Source organism: Anas acuta, chromosome 11 (genome assembly GCF_963932015.1).
Source record: "Anas acuta chromosome 11, bAnaAcu1.1, whole genome shotgun sequence".
Classification (NCBI taxonomy): domain Eukaryota; kingdom Metazoa; phylum Chordata; class Aves; order Anseriformes; family Anatidae; genus Anas; species Anas acuta.
Genome location: NC_088989.1, coordinates 3,156,202 through 3,183,820, shown reverse-complemented (window position 1 = coordinate 3,183,820; position 27,619 = coordinate 3,156,202). Strand labels below are relative to the sequence as shown.

The 27,619-nt window shown below is 39.1% G+C and overlaps 1 long non-coding RNA gene across 3 annotated transcripts in view; it reads right to left on the bottom strand.

Moving 5' to 3' along the window:
* LOC137862512 (uncharacterized) overlaps positions 1 to 27,619 on the bottom strand; it is a 96,191-nt gene that overhangs the window by 16,431 nt on the left and 52,141 nt on the right. For all 3 annotated transcript variants that reach the window (XR_011100343.1, XR_011100342.1, XR_011100341.1), the window contains exons 2-4: positions 14,634 to 14,727; positions 2,500 to 2,612; positions 878 to 973 (exon numbers count right to left, since the gene is read on the bottom strand). This is a non-coding gene — a long non-coding RNA (uncharacterized lncRNA). The remainder of the gene's footprint in view (positions 1 to 877; positions 974 to 2,499; positions 2,613 to 14,633; positions 14,728 to 27,619) is intronic.

Below are 27,619 nucleotides of genomic sequence, written 5' to 3'. Positions count from 1 at the left end.
GAGGTAGCAGGAGTGGGAATCTGAGTCAGGAAGACTTCTGCACTCTAATGCAGCTATGAAAACTTTATGGGCCATATTTGAAGTTTGCCTTTAAAAAAAAAATCAATAAAACTTTAATCCTAAGCGTGCTTACTTTGACAAATTTAGTTAGTGTCTAGCAGAAAAGGGAGGATAAAAATAGTCATTTAATTTTTAGTCTGCAAATTGTAAGATTGCAAACAACATTTGCTCTCAAAGATGATTCTTTACTTTGTTCACACAGCTGGATTTTTGTGATGTCTTGTGCATGTTTAAAGAAAATCATGATCTAATTGTTCATACTTCAAGCCTGTTGATGATGGAGCTATTGTGGCAACTAGAATGGATGGAAAAGACATTAATAACAAATGGTGCAAGCACCTCCCTCTGATCACAGAGTGCTAGAAAGCGGGAAAATGATTAAATTATGATAGGAATTGTCAGAACACAAGAGATGGGCACTTTTACAGCACAGATTTATCCTTTGTGCTTATGCTGAGGGGGCTGGTGCATTCCCTCTCCAAGTGTGGTGGGTTGGTAGGGGAGGAGACAGCTCCAGGGACTATGCTTAGTGCCTGAAAAGTGAGGTTGTCCACAAAACCAAGGCGGATGGGGGGGTGCTGTGGGCAGGAGGTGCTGCTGGCTTCCTCAACATAGCAAAGGGATGTTGGCCATGGGCTTTCGCCCCTGCTTTTTGTGGTGCAATGGCAGAAAGTGTCTGCCTCCACCCACCTGTCACTCCTCTCTTTGGATCCCTGTTTGGATATGGGGAGGGCTCCTCCAGTGAATTTTGGAAGCATGTCTAACAGCTGGACTTCAAACATCTCCAAGACATTCATCTGACACACTTCTCACTCACCCTGGTTTTACAGCAGCATGCATTAGTGAAGCAGGGCAGAGAATCCAAAGTTATTTTTGAAGTCCATCATCTTGCCAAATATCAATCTTCCTGTGTCTCAGAAAACACAACAAACAGGCATTTTTATAGGATTGCAAGAGCTTTTGGTGAAAGGTTTTCATAAAATATGTATGAATTCATTGTATATATGCAGTAAAAAAAAGAACAGATATATCACAGAGTATCATATTTTTTGTCAACTTTGGTGAGAAAATATAGACCAATCGATTCTAAACTCTTGTTTTGCTGGTTCTGAAACACTACAAAAAGCACTGATGTAACCAATGTAGACACCACAGGAAGAGTTATTATCTAATGAGTTTTCTCTATTTGGATCTGTAACTTAAACAATTCCATACTGAAAGAAATACATTTTGCTGTCTACTATTTTTTATCAACTTCTGAAGAGCAGAAAAAGCATTACAAGACACTCATTAAAGACAAAGAAACATTAAAGCTTTTCAGCTGAAAATTTATAAGAACTTTTATGTAAAGAATATAATAACTTGTTCCTCGATCTCATTTCCAAAATGAATGCCTTTTTAAAAAATTGAAATTTCTCCAAAACAATGTAGCAGATCCTTCAGGCTGCATGATTAAATTTGAGGATTTGAAAGCAACTGAAAATAGGGTATTAAATCAGGTAGTATTGATCGATCTGCATTATGAGTACAATCCCTGCTGTTTGAATAGGTGGAGAAGAGAAATTACATTGCCTGGAGATGACTGAAATCTGTTACCATTAATTTGTGTAGGCCTGGCTAGGAAGCAGAACATCAGTTGGTAAATTGAGGGATCATGATAGACAATCTTTTAAAGAATTTTTAAAAGTATAATGAAGAACTGGGATACTGTAATTTCTGTAAAGAAGCCATGATTGCGGGTATGTATACAATAGCATTAGATGGAGATATTCAAATTCCTATCAGTATTATGTCTGTGATCTCAAAAGCTACATTATTAAAAAGAGAGGTGCAATTAAAAGAGAAGGGGGTAATTCAAACATTAAAGTATAGTGGCTTCTTTAGAGCTGTTCCAAGCTTTAGTTATTTACCTTAATTAAAAAAGAAGGTGGGATTGTCTCCTCCATTTGCATGCTTAGAATAGCTATTTTGGTATCTCTCCAATACTCTGTGTAATTTTAGACTTAGGACAGCTGCTCACTCTAGTCAAGCTAATAAAATTTCACAAAGAAATGCATCACTCTGTGCACAGAACAAGATAGAGGCAAAGAAATATCAAAGCGCATGATTTTTCTCACTACCTTGCAGCAAAGCCACCCCTGCTCTCAGAAATACTGGGGTGTTTGGTACCACAGAAAGTCTTTTGAGTGTAGCAAAGTGCCAAGGGATAATATGGAAATGAGAGGGAGAGATGCACTCTCCTTGATGCCATTTAGTTGTTGTTGATTCTCTCTCTATGGGATTAGATCTCCCAGCTGTCCTGAAGCAAATGACATACAAAAATGTCTACAGGGCCACACTACAGCTGCACATGTATGTCTAGTACTTGGCTGTGGAGTCCTGAGGATGGAGTGGTTTAAAGTTGAATCATTTTGGGGAGGGGGGGAGGTAAATACTTACTCTGGGTATTGTGCCTGTAACATTTGTAGGAAAGTTGTCTTTACGATCCCACCAGCTGGTCTTCTGTTGGTCTTCAGACATGCGCGTATCTATGTCTACCCTGGAGAAGCCACCTGCAATACATTCACAGATCAATTTACAGTCAAGTGGTTTGGAGTGGTTCTGTGCTCAGTTAGAAATGTAGTTGCCATAAGCAGCTGAATTTCAATGAGTGTTTCCTAGAATTGTACTTACAGTAAATTAAGCCATTTCAAAGGTTTTTCATTTAGATACAGGCAAGTGTTTCTGTACTTAATCAATGTTGTTTTGATTAGAATCTACTCTATAGGACTTCTGTGTCCTCCCTGTAAGCAGATGGGGAAGCAAAGGTTTCTATAGCTTATCTTGGTTGTGTAAAAAGCCAATTGCAGCCTTTGCAAAGGAGCCACCCCTTCAACTGGGATCCATCCTGGTACAACCAGACTCGTATCACACACACTGCAGTGGGAGCCCTTTCTCTCCTACTATCGAACCTCTTCATATCTCTCTCAAGATTTTTTTTTTATCCCAAACACTTCTCTACCAATGTACTTTACGTGTATTATCAGATTTCATTGCTGTGTATGCTTCCTTTCTACAGACAGATTAGACAGATTGACTACTCCTCATATCTTAGAAAGCAAACAAAATAGGGAAAAGGCAAAGCCCTTGAAGGCCAACAGAAGGGAATCTCATTCTGCTCAGTTGAGTTTAATGCTCGGCTATTCCTCTTTCATTTATATTATGGACCATGTGGCAAGAGATCCTCCACTTCTTTCTCTTCTAACACTCTGTCTTGTCGCAATCGCCATGCAAAATATACAGGGTCCTAAAATGGAATCAATACAGCACACTCATCCAGAAAGAACAGGTAACATTGCTCAGCAACATGGATGAAAAGTGTGCATCTGTGTGGATGAAACTCCATTTGAAAGGGGTGAACAAATGCTTTGTGTGTATGTATGCATTATGTATGTATATACAGCACTTGTAGCATAACTGGTATTTTTTAATTATCTTAGCTATTTTGCATCTAGGAAAATCAGTTTTGCCCTCTTTGTTCAGGAGAAGGATATTTTAATTGCATTTATAATGTTTATAAAAACCTTTCATACCTGCTTATATTTTATAACACCTTAGGTATGTAGTAAATTTCTATAAAGAAACTTCTTTTTCTTTCCAGCCAAACAAGAGATCGGACTGCATTAGATTATATGAAATTTAAATGCATTAGTTGTTAGCCAAACTGAATTTTCATATAAATTAATATTGTTATTGTATTTTAATAAAGCAATAGCATTTATGGAATTATGTAGACATCAATCACTTGGGGGTGTCTTGGAACAATTATTGACTTCATGCATCATCTGCTTCTTCACTTCAAAATTTGTTGCACTTTTCATAAATATCATATATCAGCGAGCCATAAAACACATTTTAAATGCCTCCTAGCCCATCATAGACACTGTTGTTAGAAAAAGCCCCCTGAGCTGATGACATCCTAATATGTGACTATGTAATTAAAATTTTGACATATGCAAAGAGTTGTAAAATAGATAAAAGAGTATGTATTGTAAATAGAAGTTTAAAGGCGCTGAGCAGATGGTTCGTTTGTGAAAGAGGTATGGGGACCGCCAAGAAATGACAAACAGATGGCTTAGGTGTGAAGGACAGGCAGGGAAATTTGGAAGAGTTGAGGACATAATGGACAACTATCTGGCATTTTGTACACACTAAGTGAATCATGGGCCTTGAATAGAAGGTTAAACATTTTACATTTTTGTATTTGAATTTATATAAATGTGTCAATGGAAAATGTCCAGCAATAAAGCCTGATAATAGTAATAAAGACAAGTCATGCTTCACAGACTTTGGGAAGGATAAAAATTCTGTTCAAATTACAGATATGACTTGAGTGATAACACAGGTACTTTTATCCCAAGTCATGTGTGTGCACTGCGTGGTCTCAATTCAAAGAGAAAATTTTCAGAATTGTAACAAAACCATATTGCCAATATTTATTCAGGTGCCTGAAAACAATTTTAGTAATGTCCTAATAAATTAACAAATGTTTGCCAGCTGCTGCTACTTGCTCTTCTACTATCTGTTGTGTTAGCAGGCTGTTCAATGAATTCAGTTCAAGTTTTCGTGATTATATACCAAAATCGTGACTGAAATGCAATATTTTGAGGCAGAAAGATCAGATCAAATAATGTTTATTTTTTGAAGTAATGGGAAGCTTTAACTATGACCAGATTAAAATTATGACATTACTAAATCTATCCTTGAATCTAATTTTCTGTTGTTTTGACTTTCCCATATTTGTCATACTCCTGGCAGGCTTGAAAAATACATCACCAGCTAGAAAGTAAAGAAATTTGTGCATACAAATGGACAAAAAAATCACTTTTAGTGATCAGAATCAAACTTGTAAAAATGTAGGGATTTTGAGAGTGCTCTTTAATCAGATTCTGCATGAAAACATGTAGTAAAGGGGGGATATTTACGAACCTTTTTGCAGAAGTCAGTTAGTTTTGTCATGTTGCTTTTACAGGTCTGAAAGGAAAAACATGTAAATCTATCCAGTCCAGACTACTGACAAGCCTTCCAAAGCACCATTTAATAGAATTATTTTTGCTTAATTCTAAAAGTTATTTATTCAAAATTTATTCTTCTCTCCTTAAACAAAAGACTATTTACCTTGGAAATAGCAATTTTAATTAGGAAAACTGAGTTTCTGAAAAACAATTGTTACCTGAGAAATTGTGGAAGATTTTTCCTTGCAGCTTTTTAACTTGAAAAACAACAACAGAACCCAAACATACGAACAACAACTGGGCACTAGGCACAACAATAACAAGGCACTTCTGCGATGTGTAGTGTCTTTCGTAACTGTATTAGTAGCTACGTGTAGCGTAGATACTATGGTAATAGAGAGGAACACTGGAGTACTAATAAAAAATGGTCTTTGCTACCTACTGCTGCGTTATATAAACACTTGGGATTATTTATTGCTGCTATTTGAAAGACTAGCAGCATACAGTTCCTCTAAGAATCAAACCAGAGCCAGGCTGCAGTGTTCTGTAGTAAACATTATTGAAAACAACAACTGCTTACATTTGTCTTCGAAGAGTTCCTATAAATCGGTTAAAGTCAATTATAGTTTTCCTGCCTTACGAAGGCCCTAGAGTTATCCCAAGTCTGACCCACACAGCAATCTACCTTGCAATCTACATGCTCCTTTTAGATTCTATTTTTTTGAACTTTATCTGCATTTGTTTTGCTTACTGGATGATCGCTAATCCATGACTTACTTCTTTTCCTCAGCAATCTTGTTCTTTTGTGCATGTCTCTCTGCCTAGTTAATTTTGTGTCTGCACTCCTCAGGCATGCCAAACAGCAGCTAGCATCCTCCCAGCTGTCACCCCTTGTCATGGTGACAATCCCTTCTCCTGCCAGCTTCCCCCTGATTTTCCTACTCAAAACATCTCTATTGCTCAGCTCTCCATTTCTACGGTACTAGAGCTTGCTATCATGCTGCATAATTCTCGTCATCGATCCATCCTTTTTTCCTAGGATGTTGGTAAATTTATCTTCCATTTGTCTGGAGAGGAGCTGTGTATTTGAGCTCTATGTTATACACAGAAGGATGAACTTATTTGACCTCCCCTTTTTTTATTTTTTTGGCTAAGAGAGACTGTTACCTGTGATGTGTTATATCTCACTCCTGTATTCTGGGCTATCCTGAATCTTCTCCTTGATTTCTTTTATCTGCTAGGTATCACACCATACCAGCTGTCCAAAGGAGATGAATTTTAGTAGGACTGTTTGCACTATGACAGTTAAGATTGTGTCAGGAAAGTATTAAAAATGACATCCTTCAAAAGTTTCTAGCAGCCATAAACATTTGCTCTACAAATCTGTGGATTTTGTTAAGGTATTATTTTTATTTTTATAAATCTATATGATTTATATAAACACATAAATTATGTACTTATAAAATACAGTGTTATATTAAAATGCATAATAGAAACAATATAACTACAAAATAAATATGCATGTAACTATAGATTACTGTTATTTCAGTATGGGAATTTTTCTTATGCAAAAATGTTACTTGAATGACAGAATCCCTCTTTTTTTTTTTTTTTTGGTATATCTAAAAATAAAAACTTTCATAAAATAAAAACAATTAATATAGCCATACATACTTTCTGTGTTAGCAACAGAGAAGGCAAAGGCATTCCTCAACAGAAATACAAGATTGTTGATGCCATATCATAAGACTGAGAACTAAAACAAAGAATTAAAGCAAACCCCGTCAGAGGACAATCCAGTAACAGAAAAGCAATTGAATGTAACTGAGCTTTTGTTTCCCTCCCAGCCTGTACACTAGTGAAGGTATCAATGCTTCAAACGTTCATTCAGTGTCTTTTCTAGGACCAAAAGTACTAAATGTTGAGGGTTGTTATAGGAAGTAAGTGTCACAGAGCTCCTTCTTATGCCCAATTAGGTTGTCCAAATGATGCACTGCAGGAGAGGAGCTGCAGGACACCTGAGCTACAAGGAATGGCTGGCAGCCAGTGGTGTGCTCTGCCACACCGGGCACATCCCTGTCAGGTACAACAAGGTACCAGAGCAAGACACGTCCAAAGAGAGAAAAAAGAAACCTTCTTAAGGATGTCTGACAATCATAATCTCTTCTCTTCCTTTCTGCCAGGGCTGTGACAAAATCATAGTAAATTTTATTCTGTTCTCCTTTATGAGTATAAAAATCTTAAGCTCATTCCATTGAGGAAGGCTGCAACCTCATTTACACTGAAGTCAATGATTTCTTCAGATGACTTCAGATTTATAGTGCCCCGAGTGAGATAAAAATTTGACCCATAATTTTTTAAAAATAGTTATGGTTTTTTGCAGTCTTCCTTCTGAAGACTCACTTTATTCAGCCATCAATATTCACACTTTAAAGGCTTATTTCCATCAAGTTCCATCAATGACCTTTAGAAATTGGTCCCTTCAAATAAGAAAAAAGACCTCAATTACAACAACATCTGCCTCCATCTAGCACTTTATTTGCCTTAGAGAAGGGGTGGAATGATGATTAAGTTAATGGATAGGTCATTTTCATTTTTCACATTTACCATGTAAGTGGCTCCATGAATCACCGTTTATCTGTGGCCCAGTCATGGAAGGCAGTGGAAAACATCCATTGGCTTCCAGAAACTCGTTTCCTGTACACTTCGGAGAGGGGAAGTGGAGTACTAGTATTAATCAACCTTTACAACCCATAGGATAATATATTTGTCTTTTCTTCAGTCTGGAAAATAAACACTACTGCCCTCAGGCTCCTGTTTCTCTAAAATCTCCCTTGGCTACCTCCGCTTTTTCTACCAGCACTCCGTTAAGCAGCATCACAACTTTACGTGGCCACTTGCAAGCTGTCAACTGATGATTTTGCTCCCTTAGCTAGGATTAAAGAGTGAAATTACAGCAAAGAGAAGAATTTCTCTACCAACTTCTTCTTTTTTACTAGGTTGATGCAAATATATAACCATAAAGACAGTGATGGCACGAGACATGAGTGTCCCAGCCCTTGTACATGTAGTACTGCAAAACACTGTGCAATCCTGCTTGAAGAGATACACAGTCACCTTGTATGTGTGGACTGCTGACCACAGAAGTGAAAACCCGCAGCAGAGATCACTTTAAAATATAGGATGTGTATAACATAAGAGAGGATACTTGAAGGACATACAAAAAAAAAAAAAAAAAAAAAAGGAAAAAATAGTTATTTGGAAGCTAAGGAGCTTAGATTCAGTAGGAGACAAAGCCATAAGGCTAGCATGTGAGCCCCAGGTAGTTAACACTGACTTATTCCTTCATGTGTCTTCTTAAATGAGACCCTGCAGACCTACTGACTCACTTACTGGTCCAGTTTCATCCATGTCTTTGCAGAATTGCAAGGACTTTTTTGTATAGGGTTCATCTCCCCGACCTTGCTCAGCTTTGCTGTCCTCTTCTTGGACAGATGATGAAGTGCATTCACTGACATGATGGTGTGAAATTCCCTGGGTGCACACACAGTTATATATGAATATATGTTTATATATATATACATAGTATATACACATATATATACAAATATATATACATACATATATAGTATATATACCACATATATTATATATATACTATATATATGTATATATATGTATATATACATAGAATGAGATTGAAAATATAGATTAAAACAAACCCAGTAAACTACAAGAGTGAACAGAAGCTTTTAGCAAATTAAGGTTAAAGATGTTTTCATTGAAAAAGAAAATAGGCCCCTACTACCGTGTCAAAAGGAAAATGAAAGAGCAGTATGTATGCTACCATTGTTACTCCTTTTTTGATACACCATGTATCAAAAAAGAGGGAGGAAGCAGAACAAATTGTTGTAGTGTTGGAGCTGACAGTGAAGCTTTAAAAGACTGAGAATGCACTGCAACAAATTGAACCAAGTGGGAAGCAAATATGCACAAAGCACAGCTCTCTTCAGAGGCAAAATGTATTACAGTGAGAGCCTGTTTGACCATCCCATTTGTTGACAAAGTTATAAAGATCAAGATCATTAGACTGAGCAAGTAGCCAAGATTTACAACAAAGGAAACAATAATGTGAAAAAATATATAGAAATTGAAGGGGTTTTTTTATTCGAACTGACAAATTGCATTTATTATTCAAACACTATAACCATCAAGTGGTTCAAAACCAGAAGGAGCCTTGAAAGATGAGACATAAAATGGACTTAAATACAAGGCTGGAGAGAACAATATCAGCATAAAGGCAATAAAAAACAGCCCAGAAAGTTGCATTCTGTAAAAGTTAGGGGTCTATAGAGAAGAGACAAACAGGGCTGAATGTCACGACTTCAGTGTAAGCAGTGCCTGGACTACAAAAAATGCAACAGGATCATTTTACTAATAGAAAGTATCAAAGGGAAGAAGCTGCACATAGTACGTGCATTCAGTTAGCAGCACAAAATCACTTGTGTCACAAACCAAAGGGAGACAGACATAAAATGAAGTGCCTCCCTGATGAGCATACTGCTGGCACCATGAGACTGACAGCAGTAACATCCGCAAACAAAGAAATACAGAAGCTGCATAATTTAGCTGCATATAAATGCATGCTCAGAAAAATGTCCTTTCAGTTGGACTCAGATATAGAATTCAGAGTGCAGACACATGCATACACACACACATATATGTATATATATGCATTTTTTCTAACGGCAGAAGCCTGCGCTCTGTCTTCTGATCAAATGGAATGCCAAAATAATTAAGCACTATGTAGGAATATATCAGCTGGGAAAAGCAACACATCTGGAGATGTGAAAACATAAACAGTTCTAAGCAAAATTTCATTTCCACAGAGAATCTTTCTGTTTAAACTGCTTTCCCTATCCTTCAAGGATATGGCATCTATTCGCCTGAAGATAACGTATATCAATTTTAAGCCACATTTATGAACTTCTTTCAAAAGCTAGGACACCTCTGAGTTATTAAGCCATTAAAAGCTTCTGTCACTTTTCACATCAAGGTTAATAATCAAATGATTAAACAGATTAAAGTTAGAAGTCCAGCAGTAAAAATGTAATATTTTCACCCATTTTATTAAATTCAAGAAAAATCCTAAATGGGTTTTGATGTGAAAAACTGTGTTGAATTGTTTGTAATTAAAAGACAGCTGCTGGAAAAGAAACTTAAAATATTTTTCATAATGTTCTTAAAAATAAGTTGTTTGATTCTTCTTTCCAGTAGGGAAATGAACCCCGCATTTCATTTCAATATATTAACAAACCTCCATCACTTTAATTTACCTGATTTTCTTCAGATTAGGAGTCTGAATATGCTTCCAACATCAGAAGTGCCTAATCAAGAACAATGATGAATTTGCACTGGAAAATTAATAGCCGCTTTTGTTGTGACAAACTCGAAAGTGAGCTACTACAAAGTTTTCAACAAAACACACTATACACACAATTACTGTTGACTTACAGGTGTGTCAGCACACAGGGAGAGAGATGAATAATGCTTGTAAAGGACTGTGGTTTGGGACAGTATTTACTTCAGCGTTGGACACAGCCTGTAGTGAAATGCTCGGTGGGGTGGGCTGCTTCATGCACTAGGCAAGAAGTGTCCAGGATGGAGCACCCCAGCAGTGTGGGAAGGTGAGGGCAGTGCCATTTGACTTCATTTGACTTCTGTTAAGCTGGAACTTCAGCAAGAAGGTTTTTTTCTTAGATATTCATTGCCTCAAGTACTCCTAAAAACTATGGCTTACTAAATCTTTTATTTATTTATTTTTAATAGACAGTGGAAATGTTGAAATTTACTGTAGAAATATTTGCTAGAGAAGCTTTTTCCTGGAGGAGAAATGTGTGGAAATTCCTTTAAGAAACCTTGCTGACAACTTCACTGAATCCTATTGCTGTTTCTATTTTGGGACAGTTCGTGAAGGATTTATCTGGTTTGTGAAAAGCTGTAAGATAGTTCTATACAGTGTATGATGATACAATGAATTTAACATTTGTGTTACCTTTCAGACTCCTACATTACAGCAATCTTTCAGTTTTATGACCACATGCTGTGTATGAAACACCACAGTGCCATACTGCATGCTTCTCACATCATTACATGCCTTAAGTAAACTCTGTGTTGGTCCTGTTCAACGTTAAGCATTGCTGTGTTGGGTTCTGCTGTGATACAAAATGCGCAAACATACAGAAAGCACTAGGATCTGGAGCCAAGTGGCTGAAAGAATACCACTGTTTGAGATGGTGGTTTTCTTGTTCAGGTCGTGGGAGTAAATCATAAGAAAACTATCTGAAAATTATGTAGCTGAACAAAAAAAGAGCACATTAATTCAGTCATGTATCCAATCATCTAAGTTGCATTTAAAGAAATCCAAATGAAAAATAACTTGTCCTGAGATGAAATCTCAGCTTCGGTACACACCAGAATAAAATGGTAATCACTGTAACTGGTATCTCTAATTTGCCATAGCAAAAAATGCCCATTTGTTAATAAACTGCATCCCTTGCAGTGCTCTTCTGTATAAGAAAAGTAATCTCCATTAATTAAGGTTTATAATACAGGAAACAAATAGGAATGATAAAACCCTTTCTCAAAAACTAACTTTTAACTTCAATTTGAAGTGGAAAATGGGCATGTAGACATGGCAGTATTTGCGTGAAAATTTGCTAGAAACATCCTACTCAAATTAACTTCTCATTCTATTAGCTCGCTATTGTTGAAGATAGCAATATAATGTTGTAAAAGTCACTCCCTCTATGTATACTGTTTCTTTATAGTAAAATGCCATGATTTATTATTTTTATTTCCAGTCGCCTGGCTTTCTCTCTGGAGGAATGGCTGATTAGTCTCACTTCAGGCAGTTTCAACCGGAAAGAGAGAAACAGCTAAAACAAGCTAGGAAAAAACACTACAGGAGCTATTTTGCTCTCTCTATAATTTGAAAGAGCTCTTCAGCCACTGTGTTGTTAAATTCCACCGGGTTCTGCTGGAAGAAAGTGAATGCTGCAGGCAAGGTGTTGAGGAATTAACAATTTTTTTATTTTTATTTTTTCCAGCTGTGTCTCTCTCCTTTTTGGAAAATATTTTTAAATCCTTGCTATAGCCTAAAATAAATCTCATACTTGGGATATATAAGAGAAAATCTTATTTACTCTGTGTGGTAGTATGTCTGTTTCTCAGGATTCATGAGAAAACAGGAGCTCATTTATACGGTCAGATGAGAATTGAAGGTGATGCTATTGGAGCAAGTGGATATGGTGTCTTCATGTCATTGTCTGACATGAAGATTACTACCTATCGTAGTAGTAGTAGCACAGCTCTGTAGAAGGAGATCTCAGAGAAAACTTGTCCTGAGGACCTGCTGACCATACTGCAGAGATTTCCAGCACTCTGAATGTACTGCACTGCCATCACCCATGCACTCCAGGTGTGGTTGGAGCACTTTGGTGTGCTCCTGGAGAACATCTTCCTGAAGACACACAGTTCAGGTACTTTGAGACGGCAACCAAAAGGCAGCAAGGGGAGACACCCAGGATGTGTGTATGTCAGGTACTTCTGCCTGGGCTGAACAAATCCATTAATGCCTATGCACTCATTTTGCTTAAGAGAACAGGATAACACTATTGTGAATAATTGAATTGTTGCTCAGGTGTGATGGGGGTACTGTAGCAATGGAAACAAAACCAGGTCTGCTGAACAGTTCTTCACTTTCAAGTGAAATAGGTTTTATCTTTTGTACGACCTGAAAATAACTGAATCATGCACAGAAAACTTTTCATTAGCTTTGCAAGGTCCCCTGATGAGACTGATGGAGAATCAGCTGCCTCTTCATGTGACAGGCCTGAAGCAGGTAGCACAGGCTGCAGACCCCCCAGCAGGAACTTGGGGTGGAGGTAACACCTCCCCAGCCTGCATCTGCCTTCAACTGGCATCCACAGAGAGGAGTTAGAGATCCACAACCTGTAGTAGTGTCCCAGCACCTACAACATGCACCAGCACAACCTTGCTCTTTTGTGAGGCTATGGAAGAGGAAACGATCTAAGTTATTTGAATTTCTTCAACAAAGCACACTCAAGGAAACAAATGACAGCTAAACAGAACAAAACAAATTCTTCCTGAAAACCTCAAAATAAGGCAATTTTAAGGACAACATCTCCACATTATCTATTATGATTCACCATAATTATATTTATTATTGGCTTATTTTAGTCATCTCTAGACATATTAGAATGTTTTTCTTTCAAATTCAACGGGACACAGAGGTTTAGATTACTTATATTTATGAAAGGAATAATATGATGTGATGTGCTAGCAGGAGACAGGATATGCCAACCCAGGAGATCTTTTCCCACTTTTGCTTCTCTTTCAGTGTTCCTTTGTTCCTACTTAGGAGGCTGGTATAATACAAGCAGTACTCATAATATGCAATATATTTTTTCCAGATTACTTTAATAGTACCAAAAAGATAACCAGTGAATAATCATAATAAAATATATGCAAAGGGGATCACAAATCTCACTGATGCAGAACAGGAAGAATTTATTTTCAAAGTGTTGCTAATGACTTTCTGCCTGCCCCTTTGAAAATTGCTTTGAGCTTAGTACTATCCCTTTGAAATCCAATTCATAAATTCACAAGCAGTGTGAAATTCCGGTAGGAAATAAAACACTTTTATTCAAATGTATTATAGCATGTTAATGTTGTTTCTTAGAGCATAAGCTGCAGTAAACACTGTGCTGAAATACAAACAAGGAGTGACCTTACTATATGATTTTGAAAAGTTTCTGGGTTAAAAGCCACAAGTTCAGCAGACTCACACACGGATTACTGCAAATGGATCCAGATGATATTCTGTGGCTAATGCAATCACAGAGAAAGTGTTGCTCCTGTGAGGAGCGTATACCTTCCTCGTGCCGGGGAATCAATACTGAGCTACTGCTTTGGGGAGCTGCAGGGACAAGTGCGATGCTTCCCAATTCACTGCCAAAAAAAGCAATATGCAGAGAGCAGGTGCTGCAGACTGGTGCTTTGGCAGCAGTGCCGTGTCATTCAGCAGCTGCTGATAAGTGATAATTTTTCATGGGAGCTATCTCAGAAGCATTTCTCCAAGTGGCTGGTTCTCATGACTGCCTCTGCTCTCATTTTACTCTGAGTGCTCCTGTTAAGCACTCTCTACAGATCTGCTCTGCCTGGAGTGTGATAGAAAGTTGCTGAAATTCTAAATATTGCCACTAAATACATATTGGTTTCTAACTGGGCTCTGGAAATAACTGGTAGTCTCCTTGTATCATGGTCTCTATAGCTCTGCTAAATATTTTGTTGCTCTGCACAGATGGAAGGCATAGCTTCTGATGCTACCCAGCATTGTCTGTGCGTATTTGGCTGCCTCATGTCAAGAGCTGCTCAATTGCCTCTTCCTTTTCTTTTTAAGGAAAACCAACTGATATTCCTAGAGAATCACAAGAGGAAGTGATAGAAATATCCAGGATGCAGAAAAAGACAGGGAGATCAGAATTTCCTTAGTACCTGGTGGATGTGGTAGGTCCTGAGGATGTCCAGGGTGTGGGAGCTTCTGTCCTGCATCGCAAGAGGTGTGTGATCTGGAGACTCTGCCAAGCACCTGTGTGAAACCAATGGCCATGGAGTGAAATGGTGCCTCTTCAAAAAAAAAAAAAAAAAAAAAAGTCTTGGTTGCAAATCAGAGCAACTACCTTTGGAAAAAATAAATAAATAAAACATTAATGAACTGCAACTTCTATAGTCTTGGGGAACAGAAAGTTGTCAAGCTCAGTCCCATTCATGAGAGAAGTGAAAGATCAGTCACCTGGAACAGCACTGCCAGGGAATCTCTGGAGCAGCAGACGTGGCTTTCACGGGAAACCTGTCTCTTGTCTTCTGCAATTCTCACAAAATATTAGACAGCAAATGAAAGTGACCTCCACCGAATGCCAGGCAAACTTTCTCATTAATTGGGGAATTTACCAGGAGCTCTCTCTCTTTTAATCACTATTTTTACACTTTTTACTAATGCCTACAAAAGAAAAAAGGGCAATTCCATAGATTAAGGGAAAGACAGAAAGGTGGAAATATCAAGAATTGGCTGATTTTGTATCAATGCTCAAAAATCCATGTTTTTCCATAAATTCTCTCTTGAAATCTCTCCAGCTTTATGATGTACTTTTATTATCTGTGTGCTGATTTACAAGAAAGTTTATTAATGTTTCCAATGTTTCTAAACAAGCATTTTTCATAGGAGAAAAGAAGTCATGCTTCTAACCATTTAAGGATCTACATTTTATAGACTAAATGTGCAATTTCCAGTTGTGTCAGGCAGTGCATCCATCTCCTAGGTCAGGCCTCAAGCTCTGCAGTGATTCGGACAGACTTCCCTTTCAGTCCCTGCTCTGCTACCTGAGGCCAGGAGGCCTTGGCCAGCCCCTGTACCTCTCTTCATTCTGGGATAACATGCAGCCGGGCAGCCTCTTTAAAATGTTATTTATTTTAATGTAGTATCATAGAGAAAATCTGAAAATTGCAGAGCTGCCTCCCTTCAGACACCACTCTTGGGATGTGGGAAAGGTCAGCTCCTCCAGGCTCTCCCAGCCCCAGCCCTGGAAGTTTTAACCCTTTCCTTTTGAGCTCCATGATCCCAAACATAACTGTCACTTCTGAAAAGACAAAAGAAGTACAATGCTCTACAATAAACTACAAGAGCCCTTGCTTTGTCTGGGACAAACCTAGACATTCCTATTCCAGCTTGATGGCAGTAGATCAATTTTTTTATTTTTCACTTTACTTTTTATTAAATCTCTAGGAATTCAGTGATCATGATGAACAACACTCTGCTGCATTTGACTAATGGCCTCTCTTAATAACTATGCTGTACTTCAATATTCTTGCACTGTAGCCCCCGAAGAGTTCAGTGCATTATTAAATATCAATTCCAGTTCTGTCATTTCAGGCTCCTTAATGCTGTTGAAGCTATCTTCATATTTGAAAACCATGTACAAGTACATGAATATCTTTTTGCTTAAAATTAGGCATCTAAATTCACCTTAAACATCCAAATAAAGCCAGACAGATTCTCAAAAGTGCTGAAAATCTACATCATTCACAGCCATCAGAGAGATCAGATGATGATCAGAGCCTTTGGAAATATAGAAATCTGTTTTATAGCAAAATATACAGTTTTACTAGCTAAATGTCAGGTACCTACACTCGAATATCTTCTTCAGAGAACTCTGCATTTTGCATCCAGAAATGTTTTCATTTCCTGGAATAGCTGTGTTTATTACTTTAATAAACTGAATTAGGAAATATGGTTATTGGTTTCCTAACTAGGCTAAATTAAGTTTCATTAAAAAATAAAATCTAGGATTCCAGTTTATTCTTGACATAAAGGCACTTAAAATGTAAAACCAGCCATATTCCTTTTCCTTTTTTATTTTAAAATGTGTAGATAAAGAAATCCTTCCTGCATTAAAGGTAGAGCTATTCTCAATGTTTCAAATGGAAGACAATACCATAAATACAACTTTTAATTAAAATATCAAGTACGTAATATTTCTATACTTATTACGTGTATGATTTTTCTGCTTTCTGTAGATCACAGAATAAAAACTCTTAAAATGTCTTTATTAAGCTAGCAGGGTGATGCTGCAGAGCTGTTACCTTGTCTCTCCTCTAGGAATGGAAGTATTTTGTGGAGCTGCTGTGGGCTGCAGAAGGTCCTTTCTGGAAGTAGGGTATGAGTGTGGACATGGGCTGTAGCATCCCAGCCAAGTAAAACCCACCAAGAAATTATGTATTGTTCCTGGGTGAAATTACCTTGTCTCACACAAAACCTGTTTAATGGCCATGCCAGAGGTATGTCTCGGTTATGAAAGGAAACAACAGGTAGTAACATTTTTTGTGCTTATTACTTTCAGATCTGACACTGAGACAGCTAGGTCATGACTTTTTCAAAGCAGTTATCAAGTTGGTTGTGCATCCAGAGCTAATGCTTCTGTGGCTCCTGCTGAGGCATTGTGGCACCCTGCTCTCCCGCCGGTCTCTAATGGGCATCGGCTGACACCTTCCTGAAAGCTCTGCTGCAGCGTGATTTACTGTGCAGGGAGTAAATGCAAAGAGGTACAATATTAACTCTGGCTGCTTCAATCCAGTGTGCCCTGGCATGAAAGGGGGCCAAAAAACAGCAGTGAGAAAAATTCTGCCTGCCCCAGCTTGTTTTGCTCTCCTTTGTACCTGATATTATTGTTAGGCTCCCCCATGCCCACACCTTCCTGGAGTAATGTTAAGGGGATCCCATGTCCCTGGAGACATTTGGAAATCCCATCCAGGAGCGTGCTTATGTTCAGCTACACCCAAGCCTGTGGTGTGGGTGACCCACTTGTGTCTGCTTCTGCACATACCAGGCCTAGAAAAACCTGAAGGAATGGGTGCAGAACCGTGACCTCATCAGGAACAGCCTGGTACCCATTCACCAGCACATCACACCTTGCCGGGATGGTCTGGCCTTCCTAGCAGGACTTCAGCGCAGCAGTGAGGCTGTTCCTGTCACGTCCCTCGCAGACCAATTCCAGCTGCATTTATTAATGGAGAATCACTGAAGCATGAGCTAATTCTTTTATCTACACTTTTGTCCCACAAATTGGTGTTTAATTGTCTGAATAAAGAAAATGGTGGGTGGACACTGTAGCGGAGATAAATGCATTGATTCTTATCACTGAAACAGTTAAAAGCCCTGTTTATTTCCCCAGAGGAGCCTGTTCAGTATATTTATAAAAGCCACAGAACTGCTTTGGACTGTGGGTGGGCTATTGTGGACTAATTTCCACTTGCAAGATTTTCAAACGATAGATTACCTCCAACAAAAATTATTGTGGAGATAAGCTGAAAAGGTTCCCTAAAATAAAAAGGTTCAGCTACCTCTAAACATAATGGCAGATTCAGCACATGTACGTCATATGCTGTGAAAATTACTGCATGTGTGTCAGAAGGAAGTTCTGCAAACTTTTTTCCAGGTTCATAACTGAATCACTGAACTTTCCACTCAATGAATTTAGATGTTGTAGGGCTGTAATATGGAGAGAAAGCATTAAATTCAGTTTCTGTGACAGTAATTAATAACAGAAGAAATACTAAAAAAATAAAAAGCTTTGTGAGAGGCTTAATAAGTAGCTAAGTGATCAAAACCATTACAAGGAGTCACAACTGGGAAGACAAACTGTATCAAATCCTTATCTGCAAATGTTGAAAGCTTAATGAGATAATCGTTTATTTCCTTGTCTTCTCTATGACATTTTTTATTCTAAACTCTCTTCAACTCTACAGGCAGCACTGTTTAAGACAATGACACCTCCTTGCAAGCCAGGCAGGTCATCCCACTGAAATCAGTGAGATGGCTTCAGGCATAATGCATTTTCAGGCATTAGGATATAAAAATTGTCTTTTATTTTATAACAAATGTTATGACCGTCCTGGACCCCAGTCCAGCCCAAAGCACACACTTTCCTCTGATAGTGTATCTATAGTTTAAAAGGTAATTAATACATCTGAAGCTATTAATCTGTCAGAAGAACATAGGTTCAGAAATCACAATGCTTTAGTGAGCAAGAGTATGCACCAATTCTCCTGAGTCTTTGAACCTCTCAGTCAGGCACCAGCTCGATCCACATTCATAGGTCATATGGCATAAACAGAACAGTTAGTCCCAAGGAAATAAGAACTTACTGGAGAACAAAAAGCCTTTTTCTGTTTGTTCCATGTGGATATGTTAATCCTGCACCTGGGTGAAGGTTGTATTACCTCCTCCTGCGTGGAGGGGAGGACCAACCAGAGCACTGTTTCTTGCCCAGCATTAGAGGTAGGCATTTTTGCCTGTTGGCTGTTGCTACCACTGCTGCTGTGACTTTTCAGGCTTCATTCTTGAAAGGATAATAACTGACGAGATGAATATTGCTGAGAGGAGCTGCAGTGAGTGACTGAAAAATTACAATCTCAGGTTCTGGTTGCATATCTGCTTTCCACAGAAGTAACACAAGAAGAGAGTAGGATGTTCAACACCAACAGGCAAGAAGAGAACAGTGAAGTATGCATAAAACTGAAATAAACCAAAATTGCATGATTGTCTAGAGCCTCAAACCATTATTCATCTTGATGAAGAAAATAATCCAACAGAACATGCAATATTGTCCATGTTGCTCTCTTCTTAATCTGTCAGGAACAATTCAAGCTATATTCTCCTCATATAAACCCTGGCCAACTCTGGATTATCACATATGAATGTAAGTTGTATCCTCGTCTCATTTCTTCCAGAAACCTGCTGAAATCCATGGGAATTTGGCATTAGAAAATAATACAACATATCACACTGTAATCATCATATTGCAGTGTGCCAGGCTAACATTGCAATAAATGGTTGTGTGGAAGGAGACAGAAGTATATGCTGATATCACTACACAATGCCACAATGCTTAGCACCACAAAGCAGTTTTACTAACTCTGCAATGGTAATTGATTAAGGGGAGCATGTTAAAAAAACACGTAAATAGATGCATTAGCTAATTACGAAAGAATCACTTTCTTCTCCAGTTGCATGAAGAGCACAGGAATGATTTCCCAGCTCATTAAGTTAGTAAATGAAAGAATAAAAAATCAAGCTGCATGTGGCAGAAACCAGTTAGTAGAGACAGACCTGTGCTGCAGAGGTACAGATTTCCCTGCCAGCATAAAGGTATGGCCAAAGCTCAAAGGGACACAAAACTGGAGGTTTTTTTTGCATGCAGAATGTTGAGACATGTACACAAACAGAATAATATATATATATATTTTTCTAATATGCATCTCCAGCTTTTCAGGCATTAGGTCTTTGCCAAGCTTGATGCTTTATGCCTTACTTTTCAAAAGGACAGAGACAGTCAGACAGAAAAGGGGGGCCTACCCCGTGCCAGGCTGGAGCTGGGAGGGGAGCATGGAAGGGGCCGTGCAGGTGGGGGAGCTCTTCCCCCAGCGGAGATGGAGATGTGTGCAGCAGCCTGGAAGTGTAATAGATGAGCAAATGCATCCTGGTGTTATTGGGCCATGAAACCAACATCCCAGTAATGAATTGAGAGATAACCGAGTGAGGAGAGGTCATGAAAATGAGAACAAGTAGCTTATGTTTGCCATGACACAAAGAGGAGCTAATGGGAGAGCACTGGCAGGAGGATGAAGTGCTCAGATTAGAGAACTAAATATTCATTATTGAAATGTTTTGAATGTATACGAGTGGAACAAGATGGGATTTGTCAAGGCCAGAAAAGAGCACAGTGTTTCCTTTCTCTCCTCCATCCCAGGCTGAAGTCCTTCTGAAAATCTGAAACAGTTCCTTGGTTTTGTCCCACTGAACCAGAACCTATTACATTGGTCAGGGGTTATTGGGTTTACACAGAAACCCTGTGGCAGGGCACATACAGAACTAGGGTAAATGGCCACTGTTATGCTAAATGCTTTGATTACAGCTAATTTGTGAGATACAGCATACAAATAGAAGACTAATTAAGTGGGCCAAGATAAGCAAAGTCAAGATAGCAGGTGTTAGAAAGCAAACTGAGAAAGGATTGCCAGGTTTTGTATTTTCCACAACTTAGAGAAGCAAAGCTGCTGCTGATTTGATATGTTTCACAGAACTTGCTGTGAACAGTATGGCACAAAGCTTCAGGTAAACACGCCGTAATGAGAATATGTAGAATGTAAAAATAATTAGTCGAGGTTTATGGACCCTACCAGCTAAAGACAGGACACTGTGAAATTATCAAAGACACTGTACAGGTGTATAATGATATGAAAGCGTTGTATGGCAGATTCAGAGAGCAGATCTTCAGGCTTTCATAGCACAATTAATATAACTTTGTTCCCTGTTGGTGTTGAAAATAGTCATTGTAAGTACAGCAAAACACAGATAAAATATACACTTACACTGTATCATTCCATCTCCATATTTGTCTTATAAACTGCTTTCTCCAGTTCTCGTCTTAACACATTTGGAAGAAAGACTTCTTGAAAGTCTTCTATGAGAGTCAGATGTTGATTTCCCTTCAAACAAGTGGGCTCTGAATACAGAAAACACAAAAGTAGCTCGAAAGTGTCTACTTTCATCTTTCTCTTCTCTCATCATTAAAAATATTTTTTACATCACCAGTAATTTTCATCAGCCAACATCAAAGAATTCTGCACTCTGGGGAGGAAACTTGGACAGTGACCTGAAGAGCAACCAATACCACAAGCTGCTGTCAAGGCAGCTGTATTAAAATATGGGTAACATGGTGAATCAAGGAGTGCAAAATACACACCTGCAGAAAGCTTTAGAACAAACAGTGATTCCGGGGGAAGGTGTAGACTAATTGCAATTAGTGCTACAAAAATGTGTTACTGTTCTAACGTGTTAGCATGAGGTCATGCACAAGAGAGTAATAACAGAAATGTCAAAGGAAGTGAGCAACCATGGAAGAGCCTGGGCTGAGGGATCAAAAGATGAGTGTCTGGGGAAGCAGGTCAGAAACTACTTGAAGTAAATAGAGTTCTCTAAAAAATTAAAGGGTAGGGGAAACAATGTGCAGATGTCTCTCTCTGTCATGGGACAAGACACAAGCAGTGTTCTCAGAGGCAGATGCTCATACCTAAACATAGGACATTTCAAATGAGACCATTTGATTTGCATATAATCAATGTCCATGACATGGACTCAACCGCTTACCCACAGTTGGGGATACCACTGCTCTGAGATGGCTGGAGATTTTTTTTTGGAATAGGAAAGAAGAGACTGTTAGATTTCCTGCCTTAACCTGCAGTCCACAAATCACTTCCCAGTACTGCACATCAGCTGCACTACCCACACTGTGACCTCCTCTTTTTTTTTTTTTTTTTTTTTTTTTCAGATGTGTAGGGCTTAAAAAGTCCTACAGGCTCCCCTCCATGAACCTGCAAGGCAGGGCTCATCTTGTTGCTTCTGCCCCTTCTGGCTCATCACAGCAATGGGCAGACACCTGACTGGAAGACAAATTCCCTAGCAAATTTACCTCAGTACCTGAAGGACTGAATTCATTTCTAGCTCACATCTATTATGATACAGAGACATAGCTGTCTCTTTTATGAGAGGCAGTTTTAGGTGACAAAGTCAGCTGGGTTGCAACCAGCGTGCTGCAAACCAAAGCCAAATGAGCACCTAACACACCCCCAAAAAGAACAAAGGACCTTCTCTAACTGTCTTCCTCCTCCTGGAAAAAAATAAAAATAAAAATAAATCCCAAATGCATGAACTGGGCAACCTCCAGTTCCTGGGCCTCTGAAAGCAGAATGATCAATCTTTTCCCATCTGGTTGGTCTTGGACTAATTAACTGACATGGTTGAAAATGAGCATCGGCTAATTGGAGCACTCTGTTCTCCCTCTCCTTGGCAGGAATTTAATGGATTCCAGATGATCAGTGGTTCAAAACCCATCAACATTTTCCAAGTAATCCCACATCAATGCCACCAGTCCTGAGCCAGCTTCCCAGCAGCAGGCATACATCCTCACCTGGGGCTATAAAGCCAAGCAGCATCATTGGAAAGGAAACTTGCCAAGCATCCTGAAACGGCAGGCAGATGTGTGTAGTCCATGATACCCTGAAAAATATGCCACCTGCAAGAAATAATTGGGCCAGCCGAGCTACAGGCCTTCTCTGAAGCCAAAGGAAATCCTTTAAGCTAGCCCACACAACCTAAAGAAGCAAAGGCCACCTGCAGAGCTCCTCACGAGAGAACTGGCCTCGCGTGGAGCTAACAGATGGTGGTGTGAATGCCCTGCAGGTGCTGTATCTCTGAATCCAGGGTCAGCAGAGACAGGATTCCCCAGGATTTCCCCGAATTTAGGCATGAATATTGCAATGCCCACGTGAAAGTAACATACGCAATTATGTCCTTTAAAATACGACCATGTACAGTGATGAATGATAAAACCAGTTGTTTTCTTTTATGCAACTATGTCTGCAACACTCAGTGGGGTTTATTTTTTTCTCAATTACACTATAAAGCAGGGTTAAGCCTGCTGAGGTCAGGAGATGGCTTGTGATGAAACCAAGGTTTGTGAGAACAGACTCCCACCTGATGGAAGCTTTCTTCATCTTTCTCCAATGCAAATTTTTTAAGATTCTCCTGGCATGTCTTGTTTTCTGCTCTTTAGTGGATATTTAAAAAGTGTATATTTTGATTCCCAAACTATGATTAATGTCAAGGATTTTTTTTTCCCTCTATTTTTTTACCTTAAATAATTAAATTATAGCAAAATTAGATTGGAAGCTAGATTCTCTAAGAGAAGTTTTTACATGTCTGAGCATTTTATTTCTGTGTTTATCAAGTTTGGAAATAAGAAAGCATAAATAAAATATCTTCATGGAATGGTAATTCACTTCTTTTTCTCTAATACACCAAATACAGTTATGGAATACAGATCATCTTCTAGCTAGAAAGATCATTTAATATTTATTACTATGCCATTTGGCTCTTCTAATATATGGGGAATATCTCACTACTTCTTGATCTGTGGACTTTTAGGGTCGTGACCTCAGAATGTACCACCACTAAACAACGGTGGACCAATGTTCCTTTTACCCTAGCAAACAAAGTTCGGTTTAAACTACAGGATTTTGGGACAATTCCCAGTCTCAGTCCTTTAGAGGCATCAACATAAAGTTCATCTCTCTTCACCGCCATACAAGCAAACAGCTTCAGGAAACAAGATTAAGGAAGCTCTTTACTGTGGAAACGGGAGTCCTGTCAAATTGGAGAAAATTCTGTGACTCTACAAGACCAGAGTCAAGCTGGAAATGCCTCTGCAGCAGGTTGCACAGTGGCTTCTGTTTCCCAACAGCTGCTTTAATCAGGCTACAAAGGGCTTTCCAACAGCTTCCATAAGAAAACAAATTTTATCTTGTGATAAATAAGCAAGCTATACTTTACAGAAAAATGAAAATGTGCTCCATTCTTAATAAGAAGTGACATTTTCTGTTTTATGTATGTTGAGCGATTTGGATGGGTGGGTTATGTCCTGGATTCCTCATGGATGTTTACCTGTCCTGGCTTAATGGGTTCAGCTCTGCTGTATGCATGTGCTTAAATACCCATATAGATATATGAGTCACATCACATTAATATAACAATGTACTAAACGATATGACTGACAATAGGCAGCAATTTTAAGTACTGGCCACCTCTCTCCTTACCTCACACACTTCAGAAAATGACAGCTTGGAAGAGGTAAAAGCTAATCTGCTGGCAGCACTCACTCAGAGTTAGTGTGTGCTCTGAATCTCTAATGCATTCGGAGTTGTGGTAATAAATTTAATACCATTAAGGGCCTGTTCCATCGCCCAGATGGATATGACAAAAAATCCAAGCATGTGAATGGAAAAAATACTGTTTATTTCAACAGCTTTTCTAAAGAGTGGCTTAGAAAACAGTGGGAGCTCTTGTGCACTGAGCACTTTTGAAGATCCAGCCCCTTTGAACAGGAGGCAGAACTCTCTTAAATACCTGCGCCTTTATGCTCCATTTAGGGTGGCAGCATGTCTTCCTTCCAGCATGACAAACAGCAGCTAATAGGATATTTTTTAAAAAGCCATCACCCCAAAGCTTGACTGCCTCTCTGTGGTTCAATTGCCACTTCGGTTTGTGGTTCAATAACCACTTTGCCTCCTTCCGAGTTTGTAAAACTGAGCAAAATGCACCGAGAATTGCAACCAGATTGCAGGTAAGGGACAGCACTATAAAACATCTTCCCTTGCTCACTCCTACCAACACGGGGCAGAAGCCTGTATCATGCATTCCCTCCTGCACCCACATGCATTACTCACTATGGTCTCACGGCATTTAACCCTCCCATTTCTCTTCACCTCTAGAACAGAACATATACCACCAGCTGGGCAGATCCAGCCCCACACCAAGGTGTTCATCCTCCTTGAGTACCTCAGGGCTGCCTTTTTGCCCCAGCCCCACACACGACAGCATGCCCTACACCCACCCTTCAACCTCTGCATCTCCCAGCACACTGAGCTGCTTAATCAAGGAATGCTGAGGACCTTTCTCAAATCTCCGGCATGAAACTGGCTGTCTTTTCAACACATTAGCACCTTGCCTTTGAAATATAAATGATAGCAAGGCTGAATCCCAAGGTAAGCAACTGTGTGCTGCTGGCAGGTCACAGCTTGGGGCAGTGGTTGTGGCGGTAGCACTGGGTCTTATCACGAGTGGCTGTATGAACTGTGATGTCTGTATCGCAGACATCAGTGCTGCTAGTTCAGCCTCTAATTGCACTGTCATTGAGCATAATGGCACACAAAGAGAAAAGTGTATTTTTGTTACAAAAGTGTTAAAATCCTCTCATTGTAAATTTCCATCCCTACACCCCAAAATGTTTCATTTCTTAAATCAAAAGCTAATTTACATGCCTGATTGCTCATTTAGAGACCAGGGGAATTGAAGCGATCCTTTCCCGTACGAAAAAATACAATTTAACTTTTTCCTCGTTATTAGGTATTGGCAAGGCAGACACCGACCAATTATCCTATGAAAAATATATCAGCATCCCCCCCAGAGCGAGGGGGGCTGACGTTGCCTGGTGACAGACACACCGAGCCACCAGCTGCGCTCTGCCTTCACTACCGCTGACAAACCACAGGCTATTTCTGTCCGAGGCAGGAGCCGAGCATTCACGATCCCACCACATTCCTTTCATTTTGTTTTTAAATTCTCATCAAGCTCCACGTGTTATTGTCAGAAGCCGCAAGGATGGCGGGCGTGCAATCTGCAGGCAGATGGGATAACCAGGACAGAAACAAAACATCCTAAAGCTGTTGAAAGGGAGGTTGCTTCAGCTCCCGTCTCCAACCAGCACTAAACCTGAGCCTACAAAGGATCCTGTTGACACCTAAACAGGTTCAGTTACTAAAAAAGATAGACTTTCCAGAATGCTATATATACTTAAAATATAGTCATTTCCAAGTCAGACCTCATCACTGTAAAACACTAAGGAGCTGAATGCTGAAGGTTAGGACACTGCAGCAAACTTGACTTCTACAACGAAGCACCACAAGAAGATCAGAGTCAACACTGGGAGCAGATTTTTTTTTTCCTAACACAATTTCATTCTCTCATATCACTTCAAAGGGCTATTTTCAGGGGTTTTACACATCATTCAGTTACTTGGACCTGAAGCCTGTTTCTGTTCATCTTAGCTCTGCTTATCTAAGCTACGTGGATGCAAAACTTTTCTTTGCACTTTTAACACTTTGAAATAATTTCATATGTGCTTTTAAAGTTATTTCATATTAGAAAACCTTTGGAGTGCTGAATTGTACTACCGTGGTGCACACCCTGAACAAGAAATACAGAAAGCTAAGCAGAAAACAACGGGCAGCAGATGGCTTCAGACAAGGAGAGAGAATATGTGATGAAAATCCTCTGCTGCCCTAATGACTTCAGCAATTAGGGCATGATCTCCCCCCAGGTCTGCCAGTGCTGCTGACCATGCTGTGTCCACAGCTGCATTCCTGGCTCCAGCAGCAGTGGGACCTTCTACCTATAGCAAGGTTTTTTCCCTCTACAGTGATGTTCCCATAGGAGCAGAAATCTACAGCTGTCTTCTTTGTAAGCAAGATTTCATTTCAAGACACTTTTGTGTTGCAGCCTGTTATAACTCTGTAACCTTCTTGTATTATCATTTATTCTCTCTTTTGATGTGTGTTTATTTACCAGTAGATGTATAGGTTTGTGTCTTTCTCTGTAGTACCAGTCTGTCCTTGTACAGCTGTTGACTCAAGCTCTTCTCTCTCCCTTTTTATGTTCAAATTCAGCACAAAAGGAACTCTGGGACAGGACCATGTGCTGAACACCTCCAAACTTCTATTTGCATGGGAAATATTTCTTCACAGGTGCTACTTGTTCCCAAACAGATTAGGATCAGTGGAAAATGCTCAACATCCTTTAGGATATCTAGCATTCATACTGTTATATAATTAACTCTCATTACCACCTGCATTTGTCGAATTCCAGCAAAAACAGCTTTCTTGCCAATGACCTCACTTTTGGACGAGCACAGAGCACAGTGACTCAGCCTAGGGGTAGGTGAGAGCAGTCACTCCAGCACAAAATTGCTGTGCTTTGTGTTGAGGATATTTATTAGTAATTGGATTGCCTCTGAAATTACAACAACAGTGGATAATCTACCCCCTAGAAAAAAAAAAAAAAAAAAAAAAAAAGGATATTGTTGGCCTGCTTCTTTATAGCAAATGGAAAAAAGGTAATTATTATACATGCCAAATGCATCAGCTCTAATGCGTGCATGTTCAAAGCACTCTGTGTGCCATTTACTTCTTCTTACAGTGGTTTGGAGAAGGTGCACCCTTCAGAGAGAACGTCTGCCAAAAAGATATGAAACAAGTCCTTCTTATCTCACTTGCCCTAAAAAATCTTAACTGATTTTAATTAAACTAAGCAG